Source organism: Anser cygnoides, chromosome 5 (genome assembly GCF_040182565.1).
Source record: "Anser cygnoides isolate HZ-2024a breed goose chromosome 5, Taihu_goose_T2T_genome, whole genome shotgun sequence".
Lineage (NCBI taxonomy): Eukaryota > Metazoa > Chordata > Aves > Anseriformes > Anatidae > Anser > Anser cygnoides.
The window spans coordinates 1,034,210-1,044,202 of record NC_089877.1 but is presented as its reverse complement, the minus strand read 5'-3'; positions in this window follow the sequence as shown (position 1 = coordinate 1,044,202).

The following is a 9,993-nucleotide window of genomic DNA, read 5'->3' as shown; positions in this document are numbered from 1 at the left end:
AGGGGGATGCTGCTGCTCAGGGGCTGGCTGCGCATCGGTCAGCAGGTGGTGAAAATTGCGTTGTCCATCACTTGTTTTGTATGTTTTTTTATCATAATTATATTTTTCCATTCCTTTTCTGTCCCACTACATTGTGTTTATCTCAACCCATGAGTTTTACCTTTTTCTCCTGATTCTCTCCCCCATCCCACCTGGGAGGGGTGTGGGGGGGAGTCAGGGAGTAAGCAAACGGCTGTGTGGTGCTTAGCTGCCTGCCGGGTTAAACCACAACTGTGAGGGGTACACACTGGACTATTTTTACCAGTAATGCCTTTAGCATTACATCAGTCTGTTGCTGTATCCTACATGACAATAATTTCATTTATCATCTTTCAGAAATACTTTCCACGGTCTTCTGTACATAAATGACTATGATGGCAAAAACCACTTGTATGACTGAAACGCTGATGCCACTTTCTCACCATGATGCTTCCCAGATTCGTTTCTAAAACACTCCTCAGAATATTATCCCATGGTATCTAGTGGCCTAGCTGTACTTGTGTCCCAGGCTGGAACTTGCCCAACATTATGGCTTCTTTAATGTTGGTTTCTGTTTTACCCTGTGGTTTTCTCTCTCCTCATGCCTTCTGTCCTCTCTGTCCTTTTAGCTACAGTAGAGAATCACACAGACTTCATGACATGAAAGTGTTAACTGTCAATCCCATAATTCTAACCTAGCACTTAGAATGTGTGCAGAGGGAACAAGCAGGAAGAGACATAGTAGAGGTGATAGTGAAACAACACTAAGAGACAGTGTACAGCTGCATCTGCACCCAGCATCAAAATTGGTATGTCAGAACCCATCTTAAAGCAGAAGAGCTCTAATCCACTTCCTTAAATAGGAAAGAGAACATAGGTTTCAGGCAAGTATAAAGCTTATAAACCAGATGAACAAAGGTGAATTAATGACTTAAATGTTTAAATTGCAGTAAAAAGAGACTCTTTGCATCTCTTTGGCTGCCCATCTAAGGGCATAATGCATTAATGTGTGAATTTCATGATAGAGTTGTTCACTTAGCTTCTTCTTGTCTTAGTTGTACAAAATCAAATTGTACAAAATACGTACATTTGTCTAGGTAAAGGTGGTGTGGTTCATGATGACAGTGGAAATTTTCTTACAGTTAACTGCTGTTAGGCTAATGAGTTGATTTAGACAGTGGGAAATAAGGAGCTGAAACCTATAAACCCTGTTAGTAGTTGTATGAACATGTGTTATGACATGCAGAGACATTTTCTGAGTCATCTTTGTGAATGGAAAGGCATTTCTTTTCTCCCTACTAAGAATGTGGTTAATAATTTCCTGGAGAAAGATAATGTTAGTGCTCAGTATTTAGCATGACTCAGACAGATATTCAGGTGGCCATTTCATTGGATTCAATTTTCTATTTTTCTGTACATAGTACAGGGAATCATTCGTTGCTATTACTATTGTGTTTTGTCATTAATAACAATCCACCTTGTACACTTGTGACTGGCACGTTCATGGATATGACTTGATGTAGACCTTTATGTAGGTAGCTGTATATAACTTCTTATCCATAATACATTGGATAGAGCTAAATGAATTAAAGAAAACTGACATTCCAGCTACTTCTTTCCTCTCTGGACAAAAAACTGCCCAGCACTCTCACCATTTACTGGAGGAAAGCAAATGCTTTCAGGAAGAATCACCTTTCAGACTAAGACCAACAAAAGAAGAATACATGTCCTGTGTGAGAGGACATGCAGTGCCAGTTTTGGACACACAGAGCAGAACTAACTCAGATGCTGCAGCACATCCACAGAAGAATCCTTTGATTTAAAGTCATAGTATTAAAATGCTTGGATGTGCACTCAGCACACATAAATTCAGTGTGACAAAAATATTCAGTTAAATGACTATGTTTCGCATTAATCTTAGCCTTGTATAATTTTAGGGGCAGGTATGATTAAAAAAAATAAACTTTATAGCTGTAGATGCATCCATTTTGCTCACAGAACTCCTGTAATATAATCTGGGCTAATGCTGGCCCTGTGTTAACCCCAAATATAGGAGAAGTTAGAGAAAATTTGTAAAGCAAGCTATGTCCTCACGATCCTGGTTGTGCATCAGAAGAAATATGACTGAAAATATAGACCATATTTCAATAGCAGGTGAATTCTGACATCTGCAGGGAACTATGTGGCACAAGACAACGCACAGCACCCACAGTGTCTGGGAAGATTCATAGGTATGCAATGCATAGCTCTTTTTTCTACATGCATCTTCTCTCCAAGGTTGTAGGACTTTCAGCACCAGCTTTTCTATGTATTCAGCTTTTCAGTAGTCATGGCTACATTTGCTGAAGCTATTGGATAAACCTAATGCTGCAATATTTTTTGCCTGTATGTTGGGATGAGTTGAAGACAGTTTGGCTTAGAAAGAACAGCAACTGTGGACTTAGGAAGCCACATTTTATTCTTAACCTTGGCAGGCTGTTTAGCCTTTAGCAAGCCAATTCACTTTGCTGTGCCTTAATTTCACTATCAGTAAAACTGAAGTAGTAACCTAATTTCTTTATGAATTTTACTGAGCCAAGGAAGCAAACATACTATACCAAGGACAAATATTTACAAACTTGTATGTCCTGGCCTCTAGAATGAAATGCACTCTCCTTAACATGTGGTCTTGTCTCAAGCTTGTGAAGTGCAGCCCATCTGCACAGCAACTGGATCAGTTCTGCTTTTCTAACTATGGTACAAAATCATTCGAAAGAGATCCATTAAAACATTACAGCAACCTGATATTTTAAAACTCCTACATAATTATCCCATATCTAGAATATGGAGTCTCACTGGAGCTACACTCAGTCCATACTATCCACTTTTATGCAGGATGGATGAATTAATAGAATACAATTTACAGTCCTGTTTATGTGCCATTCTTTTTGTAACACCAGTTTCCCTAAGTTCTTTTTTCTTAATGCCTAGGAGAAATATTTCATCCTTTTTGTATAGATACCCACAATGAAATTGATCTTACCCACAATGAAACCAATGTTTGCAATATATTCAAACCAACACACTAAAAAGGAATGTCACACTTTTTCTCATATGTACTATTTAATGAGTAGAGATGACAAGTGTGATTATATGTACATAAAATCACAAACACATCTCTGACTGCAGATTTGTTTGTATTAGCAAGTGGTGTAGCACAGTAGTAATGGATCTGTAGAGTAAAACAGTTGATTCTGGGGTCCTGATTTCACTTTGTATGTGTCTTGGTAGGGGGCTACTCCAGACTAACTGTAGTGCTGTGGACTGAATAACCAGTTATCTGTTGGGGCACATTAGGAGGTCTCCCAGAGTAAATTTCTAGTTTCAGGTTCTCCACTGTATGAACAAAGGCATGATAATGAGAGAGGATCAGGAGATTTGTTTTGTAAGTGCATGCCTGATTTGAGTTAAAGTGCTGATGTAGCTGCACCCTAAATCATCAAACTTGCACTGCTTCTGAAAGAAAACCTGAATGCTAAGGTGAACAAGAATTGTTTTGTTCTACATTCTCCAGTGGGAACCGAAATGTCACATGCAATCATCATTTGAGTTATGAAATTATGCCCTTAGCTCTTAAGAAGAAAATAGGTTTCCAGGTATTAGAAAGGTTGGTGCTAAGTTCTGGCATGCAATAAGCAAATCTTACTCAGCGGAGTTCCAAATTTTCAGTTTGCTTTCTCTGTTCTCCTCCGTTTGGACTCTGGAACATGGTTTTGGATATGGCATGCAGTATCCTTTCTGAACCAGTTTTGATATTTTTTTTCCTCCTGGCAGAATTAGTCAACATGCTCTTATTTTCTTACATTTTAAATATGCCAGGAAAAAAAAAAGAAAGAGTCCTCCCTAACTGTGTCATTTCCTTCATCACAGGAGGATTCAAACAACTTCAGGAAAGAGAAAACATTCTGTGAACCAATAACCTACCTCTTTTTCATGTAACATGTAACAACTTGAATATCTAAGAAAATAATGAGTTCCAACAACTTTCTAAGCTCCTTTATTGTTTAGAGCTTCCTTTATCAATTGTCCTCCTCAAGATACTCCATGCCAAAGTTGCATGTGTGTCTTGTCCCGTTGTACATGGCAACACAGGGAATTTCTCTGTGAAGGGGAAATTTTCTTCCTTTCACCTAGCATTGGCTTTAACTTCTCTCAAGTGTGGGCTATGACAATTTCAGCAGATAGCCATGAGCAAGAAAATATATATTGACCCATAACATTTTTCTAACTTTTGCTAATGAAAAGCTTCATGGATTTTACAAGAAAATTAGATAAAACGTGGTTTTGAGCCATTTTTGGAAGAATTTCTATTAAAAGAAATATTACTTCTAAAGAACTCTGGTCAGCAATGATGAACCTTTTTTGTGTTTTATGAGAAATTTCTACAAAAACCTACTAGTTTTACCCAAGACTATAATATTTACCCGGAGTGTGGCACTCTAAGAGTAATATCCTCTGTTTCAAGGTAGAAGTGCTTTATTTAACATGAGCAGCCATCTGAAGTGTTTTAACAACACTCAAGTATTTTCAAATCAAATTATTATGATCATAATCATTTTCAAAACACAGCATTTTTTGTTGTCATACTCATTTCACGCAAGTGAGCCATCATTTTGAAAGTACTAAAAGAAGCTATCAGATTAAATATGATCCAAATGTGAGTTTTGTAAACATAAGCTTTAACTAATGGGAAGACCAGTATAAATGCTTCTTTAATACGTTTTAAAATGTCAACGGGAATACATAAATATTTTATTGTTTGAAAGATGAACTCCTCAGAATTCAGCTGGGATTTGATAACTTTCAATTTTAACTGAGAACAAGTCTTCCACCACTGTCTAGGCAGTAGAAATATCCTAACTGGGGAATAAGAAAGACAGACCCTGAATCCCAGAAGCACTATATTGCCTGTCACAAGGAAACTACCAGCAAAAATGGTTCAGGAGCTGCAAGTGAAGTGGATCTATAAACAGTAAAGTATTCTGGACAATGCTCCAAGGTATGGTAAATGTGTCTGAAGAACTAGAGGAGCGTGTCTGCAATAATCAGCTTGTGGCACATATTAAAAGAAAGTATGTGAGAAAATCTGAATTTCAAACAGAAAGACACAAATCCTTAATAATGTAACATCCTGGAGAAACTGAAGATAGCAGCTCAGGAAACAACAGAGGATACTAATGTGCACGGCAAGATTCCTTCAAAAAGTGCAGTAAATGAAGGTGTGTGGGTTGGTAATTTGGGTAATCTCATAAATTTTTCAAAGTGAGGCTGACCCTCTACTAAAGGATAGGGCTGAACAAATGAGATATGGTAGCCTTGACTACACTGAGAACTGCAGGATACAAAGCTAGCCACTAGTGCACCAGTGCACTAACAAAAAGGGTTATTGCAGCTAGAACAAACATAGCAGTCCATGTGAAATATATGTCCTGATATAGGATAAATCCTTGCAGAACCCCCAAACAAAATACATTTGTTGAAGAATTAGAACATGGTCCCAGGCATAAATTATAAGCAGGATTGACCTGCCTGAAAGTAAGATTAAAATAAAACAGCCATTGCATCTTTGACTGGAGGGAAACAAAGAACACTCATGAAGAAATACCATGATAGCTGGGGCAAAGAATAACTCTGAGCTGCCCTAAAAGAAGATTAAAGAGGTAGAAGAAAGAGATGATGGGTGAAACTGTGTGTTGCATATGACATGTGAAAGCCAAACTAAAACTAAAATCCAACTTTTTCTCAACCTTAAACAGCTGAAGCCTTGTAACAGAAACTCGAAGTCCTTTGTGTTACATTACACCACTGAGAGGATGATTCCATAGGTACAGGCAAGGGAAGAATAAAAGCATGTTTTCAACTTATAGAATCATAGAATCATAGAATATCCTGAGTTGGAAGGGACCCATAAGGACAATCTAGTCCAACTCCTGGCACCACACAGGTCTACCCAAAATTTTAGACCATGTGACTAAGAGCACAGTCCAAACGCTTCTTAAATTCAGACAGGCTTGGTGCAGTGATTCTGTGACTCTATGATTCTATTAAAGATATGCATTGCAGTGGACCTTAGAGTCCTTGTCCCCTGACCACATAGATAGTGAACCGTCTTTAGAATGCTGCAGAGTCTTGCTAATGCACAACCCCTAATTTTATTCTCCTGCAAACCCAAGCATGAGAGAAGAAAGAAGGGGTGATGTATAGTCAAGTCACACCTTGTTGTGGAATCAGAATAGAGCTAGGGCTTACATCTATGTTTGTGCATGCAAAGACGATCCCATCAATCTAGACAGAGAAAGACTGTTAATCAGCCAAATCTCCTGTGTGTCCAGAAGGCAGCATGTTTGATCAGCAAGGAAAGCCTAGCACTGTTTCTTACTTCCATTATGACTAAGCAGCTAACTCTGTCATCTGAATTTTTCTAGATTAAGTCACCTTTAAGAGAATATGCAACCTTGTCCAGAGCACAACTCCTAGTTACTTAACAGTGCCGCAATCAAAAAATTATTAAGGGAGATAATCAGGCTAGTCTCCCTTATACACTGACTATATGTGTGTCTATTGCAGACTGTAGAGATATCACATAACCCATCTGGCTGCAGTAACCTCAGAAATGGAAGCAGTATCATTGCATCCTCATGGCACTGCACTCAAATTAATTAGCTGGCCAATCAGAAACAGAGCTTTTCCAGTTTGCCCTGTGGTGTATAATATACTATAGCCTGGGCTAATATCTCCACTCTGCTTCCTTCTGGGGCATGTTAGCCTGCTGGGAATTTGCTTAGGGTTCTTTGTGCTCTGCCTCCTGTGGGGTGCTGTCAGTTCTTGATCAGACAACTCTATCTGACTGCATGGGGCCTCAGGATGGAAAAAGGCCTCTGAGTGCAAGAGGAATACAAGAGGAGCACATCACTGCATCTTCAGCTGGACGCACAGCTCCATTTAATGACATATCTAAGGGGAAGAAGTAGGTACTGATCTGACTACTAGTCTAATTCACTTACAAGCATCTGATCCCAGTAAAAAACACAATGGGTCAGCACTGCTGCTATGCTTTGGGAACTGTCTGCATTCTTTATCTTCCCCTTTGAGTGATGTAACAGACAAGCAGAGACATTTCATGCTATTACATGAAATTTAATCTGAGATCACAAGCCCTAAAATGTCTTTATCTCCCACTCCCTTGATTTCTGCCTGGTATCACCAGCGAGTGCCAGAGCTCCATTGCCCTATCTTGATACAGTTTGATTTTCCTTTCAAGGTAACCTTTTTTGTGAAATTTCTTGTTTTGTAATACTTGAATTGAGGATTAATTTCAAGATCTCTGCAGTGTATTTTGTCCTAAATTACTGCTGGATGCACTTACCTACATAGTAATTTAGGGTTTGGAAATTACAGAGCCCTGCAGTGCTGTGGTTGTACATGATTCTTTGTTCATAGGCGCACAGCAGAACTTACCACCTACACACTAATGCAAAGAACAAAATGAAACACTCAAGCTCTGTGCTTATAGTGCGTCTAGGTTAATTCCAAAACAATTATGTCTCCTTTCTCATGCATAGGCATTTATACAAGCAATAGAGTTGAAATCAGTATATATTAGAGTAATGGAAAGACCGGGGGTTGCAGAAAGAGCAGTCAGATTTCATTTTGAAGTTGGTCAAGAGTTGGCTCTGCTTTGAGTCGGGGGTTGGACCAGATGAAGCCCCTTCCAGCCAATTTTTTTTCCATGTTTTTATGATATGAAGAGATTCTAAGAGATTGTAGCATCCTGTCTAATAAGAGAAGAAGAAGATACAGGATAGTGAGGACAAGAATGGGAATATTGGAGGAAATGAAAGAAAAAGTTAGCCTCTGTAAAACAATATGGAGGCTTGATTTATCTCCAGTTCTTTCTACCAAATAGATTACTGTAGTTTAGGCAAAGTTCGTGGAACTTTGGAACAATTTTCATTCCCATGAAATACCAAAGAATGTTTAGCTAGTGGAAACAGTTAAGCTAAATGCAATTGATATGATTTTAGGGAAACCAAGCTTGGATAGAATAAACTTACAGTACAAAACAGTATTTTATGCAATAGTAATTTTGGCAAAATCCTGCCCTGCATTAAGCAGAAGAAAAAAGTAAGATTTAAACTCCAACTATACCCTGAAAGTCACACCCAGACTATGGCCAAAGACTGGACATCCTAGGCCATCATGAAGTAAGAAGAGCTATTAAAATGTCTCACGGAAGAAAAATGCTCAGTTTGATTTCTTCTACAGTTGAGCCTCAAAGTTCACCAAATTAGTCTGAATAAAGTTTGCAAAGGTGTTTGATTTTTAGGCATATGATTGCTTCAGATCCTGATTGGAAACCCAGGTTATCTAAGTAATGCACTCAAGTCTAATCCTGCTAGTCAGTCCTGCCAAGAACAGGGATAAGTGTAATTTACAACCCAAGAGATAGACAATTGTTTCTCTCCTGAGGAGAGTGGGATCTGTTTTCCCCCTTAAGAGGATCCTGGCTAGAAGGAGGGATCTATTTTCTAACTCACATACTGCTTCTTATCCACATCTCTGTTCTGAAGAATTTATTATATAAAGTGGAACAGTGAGCAAGAGATTATTGAAGATTCACACACAAGCTATATTATAGCCTGCTGTCAAGGTCTTTCTCATGGACCTTGGGAGAAAGAATTAACACTAAAGATACTAATTGGGCAGTGAGGACTGAAGTCATGTCTGCCAACACCTGAATGGAGGTGCCTTAATAACCAGATTACTGGACCCTTAGATATCTACAAGATGAGATCCCAGCTCAGAATTATTTCTGCGTCCTGCAGAGTTGATGAATGTTGCATTTAGACCGATATTCTTAGGGCGGGGATTCTGTGTCTCTGCCTGCACAGAAGTATATGTGCATAAGTTTAGCACTTAAACAGTGAGTCTGACACATTCAGGCTGCAGTAGACCATCTTTACATATGCTTCATGGGCAAACAAGGCATTTTCTGTAATTCCAACACACCCTGAGCTTGCTGGATTTGCTGTGCATTTGCAAACCATTGTTACAGTATATGCAAATTAAATCCAAATCTTCTGGGAAATGCCATGACTAATGTGTGTTTGTTAGACTGTTTGGGATTTCTGAACATCCTGCTCTGTGCTGAGGACTGAATGATAGTACAACTAGAAACCTTTGACAAATGGCCAATATCCTTCAGTTCTCCTTAGTCAAGATTTCTACAAAGTCTTCAGCAAAAAAAGGCTGGGTCCTTGGGAACCTGAAGACCTGATATCCTTGCTTTAAGAGTTAAGTCCTGTTTCAGATTGCAGAGATGTTATAGCAATATTAGAGCTGCAATCAAAAATCAAAGCATAGAATATAAATTCTAGTGTCTTAAATAGAAATCATTTAATGGCAGCAAGTGTTACAACAATGCCTTGGGAAAGTTTAAGTTTACTGTGTTGCCAAGAATATAAAAGTACTGTCTAATATGGCAAATGTTAACATGAGGCTCTCTAGTATGCTCAACTGACTGCAATTTTTCTGAGCAAAGCACTTTCTGGTGTTAGAATTCATATAGTTCATTACTTGATGAGAAATTATCTTAACAGAGCTGTCTCAGCACCGGTGGCATCTCACAGCTGTGCACCATAAACTTAGATTACATTGCTCAATAGCTGTAAATTTGCTCCGTGGACATTAACAAAGATAATAACTGCCAAATTGAGCCAATACTTTTCTCAATGTTATCCAAAGTAAGAGCAGTAGCAGACACTTAAGGAAATGGAATAAAAGAAAAAAAGGCAGGATGGTGCTCTCTTTGATATTCAACATCTGTCTTTCATTGGTGTTTACATGTCATAAATAAGCTGGACACTGTATATGGCATTGTGGCAATGGCTGCAAATCAGTGTAATATACTATTCTTACACTTAGTGCTTGTGGGCT